Genomic DNA, 16,115 nt, shown 5'->3' on the forward strand with positions numbered 1-16,115 from the left:
ATTCTGGTTTTACATAGTCCATACAAACATTATGTGTCTGGCTTTGCATCTGGCCAATGCTACTTTTAATGACTGAAATGCAGTTGTTATATTTTGTGTAATAAACATGCTCACATTGTTTGTTTGTTTTACAGCTATAAAAGTGATGGTGATCATCAGACACCTGTTGCAAAGAGACTTCCACAGAGAGGTTCCACAGACTCTGAGATTCCTGCCTGCATGGAAACCTGGCCCACAGCTGAGTCCTGCTGACGCACACACTCCTCTGAGTCTCTTCAAAATGTGTTTTTTTTTTTTTCTGAGAATGCACACAACTCTGTGCCACAACACCAATGCTCAAGCTGCTGGTGCAATTTGGTGCTGGTGCTCCGGTTTCAGGAGCTGAGCTGAGCTCCGATGCAAAGAACATTTGCACAGTTGGTCGCAAGAGCTGTGTGCTTTGCAAAGGACAGCTTGGTAAAAGGCAGGACACACCTTGGAAATGCCAGGCATGTAATGTTCACTTGTGTCTTCAGCTGAACAGGAACTGTTTTCAAAAATGGCACCAAGACATGTAACTATATTCTCTCTGCCTTTATTTTAGTTTATTTTGCTCATTTTGCATTATTTTGCTTAGAGCCCGCCGTCAACGGGGCATAGGCATTTACTGTGAGATACCTGCAAATTTAGAACATTTAGTTCCTCCACATAGAGGAATTACAATAAAACACATTGAAAAACAAAACCTTTGAATCTCCTCTTCTTTGTTCAGGCACTTGATGGCCCATTAGTCACTGGGGGAGTGTATGTCACACCCCTGGTCTGAATCTCATTAATATTGATGGGCCTATACCCCTCCCATGCATAAACCTCTTCTGACAAAACTGTTTTACAAAGTTTAAATCAATGTATTGTTTTATGAGAACGATTAGGCAGGATGATTTTCACATCATTTTGAAGAATAAACTATAGGCGACAAAATGCATTATTCAAAAGTCTTGTGGACACATATTTACTATGTTTTGTGATCTTATTTCAGCAACTTTCATTTTTATTTTTTCAAATAACCACGCATAAACATTATTCTCTTAAAAACACAAAGATTTACAAGCATGTTGATCAAATATGATGGTAGCCCTGTTTGTGCTTTATAGAGTAAATTTACACCTTTGCCATTAACATGTTTATAAATAACTGAAAAAACAACAAATGTCAGAGCATGTCAGAACACCTCCAGGGCCCAGAAAACCCCTCAGACCCCAGAGGGTTAAATATAAATTACTCTGAATGACAACAAGTATGGAAATGGTCCAACCAGTCAAATATGTAGCCTACGTTTAGGCCTATATAAAATAGCTTGTCAACTTATGCAAGTAAATTTAAAAAGACTTACTCATCCGAAATATTATCCACGGCTGGATCAAGTCGCTCTTCAAAATACAAACGTTCGTCGCAGAGTCCCGCTTTTCTTCTGAGGAAAAGGTGAACTCCTCATCACTATCCAGGACGAGCTGAAGAGCTTCCTCACCTGTGAACCGTGTCATCTTCCAACGGCGCAGGAAAGTGAATGAATGAACTGCTGGTATTAAGAACTTTCAGTTCAGGGAGCGTTTACCTTATTTTGCATAGATCACCTCAGCGCATTATCTTATGAATAGCGCGCTCTGCGTGAGTTCTGTGTGAACTCATTACAGTTAATTAGATGAGACGGGAGAAACTGTACTTCTCTTTAGTTTCATACAGATTAAATTGCAGGAGAATATTTGTTTTGAATGTGAATTGTTTTATTTAAAAGTAGAAATTTAAAGCTTTCTTTAGACGCATGTTTCATGGTTGTGTGATAAGTATTACCCAGCTAACAGGGAACGTTCCCAGAACTTTCACTAACGTTCTTTAAAAGTTGTATAAATGTTAGTACAAAACGTTATTAAAATAATGTTTTTGGAACGTTCATACAACGTTACTAACGTTCTTGTAACGTTGAGAAAAAAACGTTCTTAGAACAAGGTTCTTGGAACGTCTTTATGACGTTATTTGTGATTGATGAACGTTCTCATAACGTTGATAGAAAACGTTCTTAGAACAAGGTTCTTGGAACGTCTTGTTGACGTTATTTGTGATTGATGAACGTTTTCATAACGTTGATAGAAAACGTTCTTAGAACAAGGTTCTTGGAACGTCTTTATGACGTTATTTATGATTGATGAACGTTCTCATAATGTTAATAAAAAAACGTTCTTAGAACAAGGTTCTTGGAACGTCTTTATGACGTTATGTTGCGATGGATGAACGTTCTCATAACGTTGATAGGAAACGTTCTTAGAACAAGGTTCTTGGAACGTCTTTATGACATTATTTGCGATTGATGAACGTTCTCATAACGTTGATAGAAAACGTTCTTAGAACAAGGTTCTTGGAACGTCTTTATGACGTTATGTTGTGATGGATGAACGTTCTCATAACGTTGATAGGAAACGTTCTCAGAACAAGGTTCTTGGAACGTCTTTATGATGTTATTTGTGATTGATGAACGTTTTCATAACGTTGATAGAAAACGTTCTTAGAACAAGGTTCTTGGAACGTCTTTATGACGTTATTTGTGATTGATGAACGTTCTCATAATGTTGATAGAAAACGTTCTTAGAACAAGGTTCTTGGAACGTCTTTATGACATTATTTGTGATTGATGAACGTTCTCATAACGTTGATAGAAAACGTTCTTAGAACAAGGTTCTTGGAACGTCTTGTTGACGTTATTTGTGATTGATGAACGTTTTCATAACGTTGATAGAAAACGTTCTTAGAACAAGGTTCTTGGAACGTCTTTATGACGTTATTTATGATTGATGAACGTTCTCATAATGTTAATAAAAAAACGTTCTTAGAACAAGGTTCTTGGAACGTCTTTATGACGCTATGTTGCGATGGATGAACGTTCTCATAACGTTGATAGGAAACGTTCTTAGAACAAGGTTCTTGGAACGTCTTTATGATGTTATTTGTGATTGATGAACGTTTTCATAACGTTGATAGAAAACGTTCTTAGAACAAGGTTCTTGGAACGTCTTTATGACGTTATTTGTGATTGATGAACGTTCTCATAATGTTGATAGAAAACGTTCTTAGAACAAGGTTCTTGGAACGTCTTTATGACATTATTTGTGATTGATGAACGTTCTCATAACGTTGATAGAAAACGTTCTTAGAACAAGGTTCTTGGAACGTCTTTATGACGTTATGTTGTGATGGATGAACGTTCTCATAACGTTGATAGAAAATGTTCTTAGAACAAGGTTCTTGGAACGTCTTTATGACGTTATGCTGTGATGAATGAACGTTCTCATAACGTTGATAGAAAACGTTCTTAGAACAAGGTTCTTGGAACGTCTTTTTGACGTTATTTGTGATTGATGAACGTTCTCATAATGTTGATAGAAAACGTTCTTAGAACAAGGTTCTTGGAACGTCTTTATGACGCTATTTATGATTGATGAACGTTCTCATTACGTTGATAGAAAACGTTCTTAGAACAAGGTTCTTGGAACGTCTTTATGACGTTATGTTGTGATGGATGAACGTTCTCATAACGTTGATAGGAAACGTTCTTAGAACAAGGTTCTTGGAACGTCTTTATGACATTATTTGTGATTGATGAACGTTCTCATTACGTTGATAGAAAACGTTCTTAGAACAAGGTTCTTGGATCGTCTTTATGACGTTATTTATGATTGATGAACGTTCTCATAACGTTGATAGAAAACGTTCTTAGAACAAGGTTCTTTGAACGTCTTTATGACGTTATGTTGTGATGGATGAACAATCTCATAACGTTGATAGAAAACGTTCTTAGAACAAGGTTCTTGGAACGTCTTTATGACGTTATGTTGTGATGGATGAACGTTCTCATAACGTTTATAGAAAACGTTCTTAGAACAAGGTTCTCGGAACGTCTTTTTGACATTATTTGTGATTGATGAAAGTTCTCGTAACGTTGATAGAAAACGTTCTTAGAACAAGGTTCTTGGAACGTCTTTTTGACGTAATTTGTGATTGATGAATGTTTTCATAACGTTGATAGAAAACGTTCTTAGAACAAGGTTCTTGGAACGTCTTTTTGACGTTATTTGTGATTGATGAACGTTCTCATAATGTTGATAGAAAACGTTCTTAGAACAAGGTTCTTGGAACGTCTTTATGTCGTTATTTATGATTGATGACCGTTCTCATTACGTTGATAGAAAACGTTCTTAGAACAAGGTCCTTGGAACGTCTTTATGACGTTATGTTGTGATGGATGAACGTTCTCATAACGTTGATAAAAAACGTTATGAGAACAAGGTTCTTGGAACGTCTTTATGACGTTATTTATGATTGATGAAAGTTCTCATAACGTTGATAGAAAACGTTCTTAGAACAAGGTTCTTGGAACGTCTTTTTGACATTATTTGTGATTGATGAAAGTTCTCATAACGTTGATAGAAAATGTTCTTAGAACAAGGTTCTTGGAACGTCTTTATGACGTTATGCTGTGATGAATGAACGTTCTCATAACGTTGATAGAAAACGTTCTTAGAACAAGGTTCTTGGAACGTCTTTTTGACGTTATTTGTGATTGATGAACGTTCTCATAATGTTGATAGAAAACGTTCTTAGAACAAGGTTCTTGGAACGTCTTTATGACGCTATTTATGATTGATGAACGTTCTCATTACGTTGATAGAAAACGTTCTTAGAACAAGGTTCTTGGAACGTCTTTATGACGTTATGTTGTGATGGATGAACGTTCTCATAACGTTGATAGGAAACGTTCTTAGAACAAGGTTCTTGGAACGTCTTTATGACATTATTTGTGATTGATGAACGTTCTCATTACGTTGATAGAAAACGTTCTTAGAACAAGGTTCTTGGATCGTCTTTATGACGTTATTTATGATTGATGAACGTTCTCATAACGTTGATAGAAAACGTTCTTAGAACAAGGTTCTTTGAACGTCTTTATGACGTTATGTTGTGATGGATGAACAATCTCATAACGTTGATAGAAAACGTTCTTAGAACAAGGTTCTTGGAACGTCTTTATGACGTTATGTTGTGATGGATGAACGTTCTCATAACGTTTATAGAAAACGTTCTTAGAACAAGGTTCTCGGAACGTCTTTTTGACATTATTTGTGATTGATGAAAGTTCTCGTAACGTTGATAGAAAACGTTCTTAGAACAAGGTTCTTGGAACGTCTTTTTGACGTAATTTGTGATTGATGAATGTTTTCATAACGTTGATAGAAAACGTTCTTAGAACAAGGTTCTTGGAACGTCTTTTTGACGTTATTTGTGATTGATGAACGTTCTCATGAACGTCTTTATGTCGTTATTTATGATTGATGACCGTTCTCATTACGTTGATAGAAAACGTTCTTAGAACAAGGTCCTTGGAACGTCTTTATGACGTTATGTTGTGATGGATGAACGTTCTCATAACGTTGATAAAAAACGTTATGAGAACAAGGTTCTTGGAACGTCTTTATGACGTTATTTATGATTGATGAAAGTTCTCATAACGTTGATAGAAAACGTTCTTAGAACAAGGTTCTTGGAACGTCTTTTTGACATTATTTGTGATTGATGAAAGTTCTCGTAACGTTGATAGAAAATGTTCTTAGAACAAGGTTCTTGGAACGTCTTTATGACGTTATGCTGTGATGAATGAACGTTCTCATAACGTTGATAGAAAACGTTCTTAGAACAAGGTTCTTGGAACGTCTTTTTGACGTTATTTGTGATTGATGAACGTTCTCATAATGTTGATAGAAAACGTTCTTAGAACAAGGTTCTTGGAACGTCTTTATGACGCTATTTATGATTGATGAACGTTCTCATTACGTTGATAGAAAACGTTCTTAGAACAAGGTTATTGGAACGTCTTTATGACGTTATGTTGTGATTGATGAACGTTCTCATAACGTTGATAAAAAACGTTCTTAGAACAAGGTTATTGGAACGTCTTTATGATGTTATGTTGTGATTGATGAACGTTCTCATAACGTTGATAGAAAACATTCTTAGAACAAGGTTCTCGGAACGTCTTTTTGACATTATTTGTGATTGATGAAAGTTCTCGTAACGTTGATAGAAAATGTTCTTAGAACAAGGTTCTAGGAACGTCTTTTTGACGTTATTTGTGATTGATGAACGTTCTCATAATGTTGATAGAAAACGTTCTTAGAACAAGGTTCTTGGAACGTCTTTATGACGTTATTTATGATTGATGAACGTTCTCATTATGTTGATAGAAAACGTTCTTAGAACAAGGTTCTTGGATCGTCTTTATGACGTTATTTATGATTGATGAACGTTCTCATAACGTTGATAGAAAATGTTCTTAGAACAAGGTTATTGGAACGTCTTTATGACGTTATGTTGTGATGGATGAACGTTCTCATAACGTTGATAAAAAACGTTATGAGAACAAGGTTCTTGGAACGTCTTTATGACATTATTTGTGATTGATGAAAGTTATCATAACGTTGATAGAAAACGTTTTTAGAACAAGGTTCTTGGAACGTCTTTATGACGTTATTTATGATTGATGAAAGTTCTCATAACGTTGATAGAAAACGTTTTTAGAACAAGGTTCTTGGAACGTCTTTATGACGTTATTTATGATTGATGAATGTTATCATAACGTTGATAGAAAACGTTCTTAAAACAAGGTTCTTGGAACGTCTTTTTGACATTATTTGTGATTGATGAACGTTCTCGTAACGTTGAAAGAAAACGTTCTTAGAACAAGGTTCTTGGATCGTCTTTATGACGTTATTTATGATTGATGAACGTTCTCATAACGTTGATAGAAAACATTCTTAGAACAAGGTTATTGGAACGTCTTTATGACGTTATGTTGTGATTGATGAACGTTCTCATAACGTTGATAGAAAACGTTCTTAGAACAAGGTTCTTGGAACGTCTTTATGACGTTATTTATGATTGATGAACGTTCTCATTACGTTGATAGAAAACGTTCTTAGAACAAGGTTCTTGGATCGTCTTTATGACGTTATTTATGATTGATGAACGTTCTCATAACGTTGATAGAAAATGTTCTTAGAACAAGGTTATTGGAACGTCTTTATGACGTTATGTTGTGATGGATGAACGTTCTCATAACGTTGATAAAAAACGTTATGAGAACAAGGTTCTTGGAACGTCTTTATGACATTATTTGTGATTGATGAAAGTTATCATAACGTTGATAGAAAACGTTTTTAGAACAAGGTTCTTGGAACGTCTTTATGACGTTATTTATGATTGATGAATGTTATCATAACGTTGATAGAAAACGTTCTTAAAACAAGGTTCTTGGAACGTCTTTTTGACATTATTTGTGATTGATGAAGGTTCTCGTAACGTTGATAGAAAACGTTCTTAAAACAAGGTTCTTGGAACGTCTTTTTGACATTATTTGTGATTGATGAACGTTCTCGTAACGTTGATAGAAAACGTTCTTAGAACAAGGTTCTTGGATCGTCTTTATGACGTTATGTTGTGATGGATGAACGTTCTCATAACGTTGATATAAAATGTTCTCAGAACAAGGTTATTGGAACGTCTTTATGACATTATTTGTGATTGATGAACGTTCTCATAACGTTGATAGAAAACGTTCTTAAAACAAGGTTCTTGGAACGTCTTTGACTTTTTTTTTTTTTTTTTTCATTTCTTTTTTTTTTTTTTTATTATAATTTTCAAAAAGTGTTATACAAATATTGTCAAAACCTCACACGTTACAAAACCCAAACAAAGTGTAAAAGACATAAAACGAACAGTAATGTAATGAATAGTAATAGTAATGTAATGAATAGTAATGAACAGTAATGAACCACCTCAAGCACCACCCATTTCCCTACCTATTGATTGATTGATTATGTGATTAAATGTGTGATATGGGGACTTAATCCAGAGAAAGTCTGTGCCAAAAACCCCTCTCCACTTCTGGCGCGGTAAAAGGGGAGGTATGTTCTCCCTCAAGGTAAACACCCACCCCCCCACCCCCCCACCCCCCCACCCCCACAAGGGAGCCAGTCTCAGGCCTTTGGAGGCAAAAGCAGCACAGAGGAGAATTGCAGGTTGGTGGTGAGCCATTCTGAAGAGGAGATATAGAGGAGCGTTTTGAGGCTAATAGTGGAGGGTGAAAGAGTTATCCCCATCCTGCTGATTTTTCCTTAATGCTGTAGATATGTAATATTGTGAGAAATGAGTTATCTAAGTGGTAAAGGGGTATGGCAGACGATAATAGAGCAGGTTTAAATTGCTAATGTTGATGAATGATAAGTGAAATCGCGAAAACTGAATCACGGGCAGGGGGCGCGGTGCTAAGAATTTAGAAATTTGGAAAGTGCTAGCCAAGTGGATGGGGAATCATTGGAGTTCTTTCCAGAGGGGTTATTTAAAATTTCTACTGAGATGTGATCCAAAAGTAGGTTTTTCCAAATAGCGATATGGATTTTGTTTTTTGTTTTCCAATTTATGAAGATGGTTTTCTTGGCGACAGCTAGCGCGACCAGCAGAGTTTTACTGTTCATGTGATTCAGGTTGATTGTGGAAATGGCTTCCGAGTAAACAGAGAGATGGGGACAATGGGATGGAGCAGCCGAAGGCGGATAAAATTCTTGTAACCTTTTCCCAGAGTTGTTTTATAGGGGTGCAGTGCCAAAGTGCATGAATATATGTGTCCCTGCAGTTTTGAGTGCAGTGTGGACAGATGTCTGAAGCGGAGCCCATATGAAATAATTTCCGTCCAGTGAGGTGAGTTCTATGGATAGTCTTGTATTGTATTAGCTGTAGGTTAGTATTTTTGGTCATAAGAAAAGTATTTTTGCAGACTTGAAGCCAGAAATCGGCATCCATATGAATCGATAAATCCAGTTCCCATTTTGTAGTGGGGAGACTTATGGTAATGTCTGTTTGTATCACTATTTTGTAGATTTTGGACAGCAGTTTTTTGGCGGATGGAATATTGATTAGTTGTGAGATAGGTGGGGCGAGTTCTAAATTGACCATTGGAGTGTTACTGGTTGGTTTAATTGATGATTTAATAGATGATTTAATCTGTAGGTATTGTAGGAATTGTTTGTCGGTGATGCCAAATTTCTGGACCAAGTCTTCAAATGTAGAGAAATTGCCATTGACGAAAATATGTAGCAGATGAGTAATACCTTTATCTTTCCAGGAATTGAAATTGAGTGTTTTATTATTGCAAGTGAAATCCTGGTTATTCCAAATTGGGGTGAGTTTCAGATGTGCAAGCTTTGTGTTTGTAATATTGTGGAATTTCCACCAGGCTGTCAGACTTGAGTTAATTGTGGGTGCTTTGAAACAGGAGTGTTTTTTAATTGTCTGGGTAAAACAAGGCAGGTCTGAGATCTGAAAGTTATTACACATATTTTGTTCCAAGTCTAGCCAGGTGATATCGAATTGGTTAGGGTGAGTCCATTTGTGTACATATTGCAGATGATTTGCCAAACAGTATAAAGCAAAATTTCGTGCTTCTAATCCTCCTAGGCTCTTTGGTTTCTGAAGGGTGGATAATTTTACTCTTGGAGTCTTATTTTTCCAATAGAATTTTGTAATTGCTGAGTCTAGGGATTTAAACCAGGCGGTGGTTGGCTGTATTGGAGTCATTGAAAGTATATAGATTACTTTGGGTAATATTGTCATTTTGATTGTGGCTATCCTGCCCATGATGGAAAGTGGTAGGTTTGCCCAGCGATGGAGGTCTTCCTGAATTGATTTTAGAAGTGGGGTGAAATTCATGAATTAAATTCATGAGTTGAATTTTGACATTATTTGTGATTGATGAAAGTTCTCGTAACGTTGATAGAAAACGTTCTTAGAACAAGGTTCTTGGAACGTCTTTATGACATTATTTGTCATTGATGAAAGTTCTCATAACGTTGATAGAAAACGTTCTTAGAACACGGTTCTTGGAACGTCTTTATGACGTTATTTATGATTGATGAAAGTTCTCATAACGTTGATAGAAAACGTTCTTAGAACAAGGTTATTGGAACGTCTTTATGACGTTACGTTGTGATGGATGAACGTTCTCATAACGTTGATAGAAAACGTTCTTACAACAAGGTTCTTGGAATGTCTTTTTGATGTTATTTGTGATTGATGAAAGTTCTCATAACGTTGATAGAAAACATTCTTAGAACAAGGTTCTTGGAACGTCTTTATGACGTTATTTGTCATTGATGAAAGTTCTCATAACGTTGATAGAAAACGTTCTTAGAACAAGGTTATTGGAACGTCTTTATGACGTTACGTTGTGATGGATGAACGTTCTCATAACGTTGATAGAAAACGTTCTTACAACAAGGTTCTTGGAATGTCTTTTTGATGTTATTTGTGATTGATGAAAGTTCTCATAACGTTGATAGAAAACATTCTTAGAACAACGTTATCGGAAACAACTTTATGACGTTGTTTGTGATTGATGAAAGTTCTCATAACGTTGGTAGAAAACGTTCTTAGAACAACGGTGTAGGAACGTCTTTTTGATGTTATTTGTGATTGATGAAAGTTCTCATAACGTTGATAGAAAACATTCTTAGAACAACGTTATCGGAAACAACTTTATGACGTTATTTGTGCTTGATGAAAGTTCTCAATGTTGATAGAAAAAATTCTTAGAACAACGTTATCAGAACGTCTTTATCATGTTATTTGTGCTTGATGAACGTTCTCATAACGTTCATAGAAAATGTTCTTAGAACAAGGTTTTTTGAACGTCTTTATGATGTTATTTGTGATTGATGAACGTTCTCATAACGTTGATAAAAAACGTTCTTAGAACAAGGTTCTTGGAACGTCTTTATGACGTTATGTTGTGATGGATGAACGTTCTCATAACCTTGATAGAAAACGTTCTTAGAACAACGTTATCGGAACGTCTTTATCACGGTATTTATGCTTGATGAACATTCTCATAATGTTTAGAGAAAACATTCTCATAACATTCTCAGAATGTCCTGGTATTATTTGTTTAGTTACCCATTAACATTAACATAACCCTAACCCTAACCCTAACATAATAAAAATATTGCTTGGAACCTGAAAGGATTAAAAATATAATTGGTACCAGAGAAAATATTGGTATAAGAAACTGACTTCACCCTCAATGTTTGTAACTTTAAAAATGTTCTACCAAGGAAAAAAAACAAGGCTTTTGGGGGGTGCAAGGACCCTAGGTTGATTTTACTATCCCTTTTAGTCAGGTCTCAGTGTGAAGTCCAATTTTCCTATTAAAAGTTGGAAAAAAATCTGGTTGTAAGGGACAAGCAATCTGGTCTTTTTTTTAACACTCCATGATGCATAAAAGAGCCATATTCAGAGATATCAGCCGAATGGCTTAGTGCAGGCGCTAACGGCTCCATATATGTAGGCTATCTCGTAAATTACCCCTCTAATAATGCCCAGAATGGGACCAAACTTCTACAGTAGTACAAATGGATTCTGTGCTCAGAAACGAGGCATTGGAAAGTTTGTAAGTACATCAGGAGTTTATTTTAATAATACTTGCTGACAGTTCATTCTTCTGCTAAACCGGATGCCAACGTCACTTCGTTGAGTTGAGAAAAGCACGTAAAACTCCTGGCAGAAACCGATGCATAAGGAAGTAGTGTAACGAAGAATTATAATTTTTTTTCGAAGTGTTGACAACTTAGTGTTAACTAATAATTGTTGTAAACTGATACTACCAACAAAATAGCATGCCTGGAACTTGGCGTCATATTACACTATCCTTATGCATCGCTTTCTGACATGACTTTTACGTGCTTTTCCCAAATCACTGAAATGCCGTCACGTCAGGTTAGCAGCATTTGCAGCATTAACCTTAATTTATGTGGAAATTAAATAAAAAGAAATTGTACAACAACGATTAAAAAAAGTCTATTTCAAATTGTGTTAATTTGATTACCATTTGCAAACGCTCAAGCGCACACAAAATCAACCAACCACCTCAACCAGACAGCAATGAAGACCATCTCGGCCATCACATGAAATGGTAAGAGACTATATCCAAAGCGACTAATGAGAAAAATAGAAGCAGTTAAACTGCTTTTTTTAATAGAAGAGAATAGAATTTGAGAATGTTAGTATTACTAAAGTGCTGCCATTTCTTACATGAAATGTATAGCTTTATTTATTGCCATTTACAGTCTTTATATTTTGTCAGCTCTGATTTTAGCTAGATATCATTGAAGTAAAATAGGCAAATCTGGGCGAACCGGCAAGTCTCGGTTTTCCACACAGGGAAGTTGCTTGACGCAACCATTTGTTGTAACCGACTTATTGATAAACAATAAGACAATGTTTTATTTATATTGTTCTAAACTATTTTTTATATATATTTTATATAGGCCTATCCAATAAAAAAAAAGGAAAATAAATTGCTCAGTGCACAGTAAAAACAAAAATCACATAACACAGCTATAGGCCTAGCAGCCGATATAGAATATTATTAACGACATAGACAACTGTAGGCCTACCATTTCATTTTATTTGCCAAATGTCCTTCGGTTATTCCAACTATGCATCTTTCTTTCATTGACAAACTTTCTTTCTTTTTTTTAATTCAAAATTCTTTTTTTTTTTTTTTTTTATACAAAACAATAAATAAAATAATTGAAATTAAGTTGAGTCTGCTTAATCCTCATCCTGCAAGTGTAGGTCAACTGCGAAAACAAAACTTTTACAAAATTAACAGTTAAGGCATAAAACTGCACCACACCGAAATTAAATGCCCTTTATTTTTTATTTTTTTAAATAATCCACAACTCAGAATTGAATTAACTAAAATCTAAAGCTCCGCCCACTTAAAACGAAGATCTCATAAACCAAACCACATGTGTGCTGTGCACATGTGTGCGGCAGACACCATTTTGTGACGGTTGGTTCGCGTGATTCTGCAGTGCTTCGATCAATTAATGGTAGGTCCAGTTGATTTTGGAAATATCTTTTAATACTACGATGCTATTTGTTTCAGGATAACTATCTAGATAGCATATTGTAGATGGAACGTTAGATGAAAATAATCTATATGCTATAATGCATTTATTAATTGGTAACATTACCCTGAGTCTTATCAACGCGTTTAATTGGCGCCATTTCATGAGGAGAGCCGTACGTGTAACATTAGATATTTTTTTAATAATGTAAATTATTTTAAAAAGAATTTGGCTAGGCGATTATGTAACTTATGTAAACGATAACTCTGTCGTCGTTAGAGATCTGTTTCTTTCTCGTGGTACCTTTCACACTAGAATAATTTGACACTTTAGTTTAAACATGCATGAATGAGAAAATGAATAATGGAGGTTACCAATAGTTATTAAGCGCAATAAGCCATTAATAACGATTTAATGTGGCGTTCTGACAAACAACCACACACATGGAAATCCAGGCCAACTCAAAGCTGGAGCCGGGCCTTCATCGTGTCGTGTGATCCCGAATTCAGATCTCGGCCGCTTTCCACATATAAATAACTGTTGCAGTGTCAAAATGACCATCGTGTATGTTTTCACTTCAACACAGTTGGCTGAAAACAAAATGTCTGTTGTCTGTGCATTAACGTTACGTTAGGTCAAATTGACTGCCGTGGCCTGCTGCTGTGCTTTCTGTTAATGTTAATCAAGCCTCTAAAGACAAATAGACATTATTATTATAACTTTTTAATATTTTATAATAACCAGTTTATATTAAATTCGAACAGTAGCGTTTTTCATCCATTTAATTTTTTTGGCCGGCCGCCAAAGCCTTATTTGATCGGTGACTGCTTGTGACCGGGCGAACGAGCAGAGAGAGAGGCCTGTCCGCGCGCGCGCGCTCTCACCATCTTTGAACTAAGCGCTGTCTTGCTCTGTCTTGCTCTCTCTCCGTCGCTCATATTAATCAAAATCAATAGGCTATATGTCGAACGTCGCATGACGAAACCGGAAACCTGGTCTCATCGCATCCGCTTGTCATAGAAAGTGTTAACAGCCGTATGAACTGATGCCGATATCTATGGAATTTTAAGGTAATCAGCTAATCTACCTATCTCACTTTGTTATTGGCTTTTTATTCTATTTAAATATCTAAACGTTAGTGTGAAGATTTTTTTTTTTTTTAACTTTTAAATATCGATCTTCACATGCGAGGGACATTGGTTATAATCATCTTTGCTCGCTCCTTTTAAGTTATCTTGAGTAAAACAGTAAAAAAAAGCATGAAGCACATACAAAAGACCTGAACCGGAAGCGATGCGTTCTGTTTTCCGGTTTCGTAATGCGGCGTTAGACATATACCCTATTGACAGTCTCTATAATAAAAGGTCGGAACACCGAAGTTTCACGTGGAGCATTCGCTATAGGTGTGAATTGTGCTATATAATAAAAAAAAAACTTCTCTTCCGCACATTCAGCTGACATAAACCACACTTTCAATAAACGAAAAAAAAAAAAAAGCTATCCAATGATGAAATGTTTTCTGTGTTGACACATTTTTGCATTTTGTTCTTATTTTTAGCAACATTTACATTAAATTTGCTTAAAACTAAAGGCTGCGAATGCACACACTTAGTTATGAGTTTAAAGGAGAAGTTCACTTTTAAAATGAAAATTCTGTCATCATATACTCACCCTCATGTTGTTTCAAAGCTGTATGAATTTCTTTCTTCTGCTGAACAGAAAGGAAGATATTTAGAAGAATATCAGTAACCAGACAGTTTTTGGGTCCCATTGACTTCCATAGTATATATTTTTCCTACTATGGAAGTCAATGGGACCCAAAAACTGTCAGGTACTGATATTCTTCTAAATATCTTCCTTTCTGTTCAGCAGAAGAAAGAAATTCATACAGCTTTGAAACAACATGAGGGTGAGTATATGATGACAGAATTTTCATTTTAAAAGTGAACTTCTCCTTTAACTCGAGGGTGTCACTCTAGTCCCGAACATAAATTTGACTCGATCTTCAATTTTCCTCATGTCTGCATAGTTTGTTTCGCGGTTGAGCAAAGTCGATACATTTTAATGATTCAATGTATTATCAACAATTAATTTGAATTTATTGTTTGTTGATTAATTGTTAACATCCCTCATTAATACACAGCATTCAAAGGTGCTCTGTACTTATGTTCTCTTTTTTCCCATCCACAGAGAGAGACCGGTGTCCAGATGGAATCTGACATGGTATGGTAGGGATCTTTTTTTTTTTTGGTTACTTTTTGTGAGAGAGGTTATTAACAATGTCTGCAAAACAAAAATACAACACACTCTGGAAAAGAGTGAAAAGAGATCAGCAGAAATCTGATTCCTCTCATGTAGACCGCACCGGCTCTACTAGTCTGGAGAGCTTTAGTGAGCCCCTTCATCAAGCCAAGCCCATTGAGGGAACACAGAGTGAATGTGACATTGAAATGCAGGGGGCCTGTGCAAATTCTTGTTCAGATTTAAATTCTGATAATGAAGACTTGGATGACATGCCTTCTTTAGAAGTTAGGCTTGCACAGTGGGCCAATGAATTTCAAGTAAAACAAAATGCAGTGGATGGTCTTCTTAAAATCCTAGCTGAACATCACCCAGAGCTCCCAAGAACCGCAAGAACATTACTTGGAACATGTGAAAATGTGCATTTGGACATGAAATCAGGGATGCAATACTACTACTTTGGATGCAAAGAACAGCTCTGTAGGCATTTAAATATGTACCCCAGTGATGATGTTACCCAGTTAGATTGTGTAGACATTTCCTTAAATATTGATGGCTTGCCACTTTTCAAAAGTAGCAGTCAGTCACTGTGGCCCGTTTTGTGTAAAATCAATTTGGCTCCTTCCATTGTTTTTCCTCTTGCTCTCTGTTTTGGTGTGTCAAAGCCTAAAAATCTGGATTTTTTGACAGATGTAGTGCATGACCTTAGGGAACTTTTGATGAATGGATTGGAAACTGACAGGGGTCGTTTAAGAGTTCATCTACGCTGTATCAGTTGTGATGCACCTGCGAAAGCATTTGTCAGATGCACAAAGCAATACTCAGGTTATTTCGGTTGTGATAAGTGCTCACAGAAAGGCTTCTGGGATGGCAGTCGGGTTATAT

Source organism: Squalius cephalus (assembly GCF_949319135.1).
Source record: "Squalius cephalus genome assembly, chromosome: 4".
Taxonomy (NCBI): Eukaryota; Metazoa; Chordata; class Actinopteri; order Cypriniformes; family Leuciscidae; genus Squalius; species Squalius cephalus.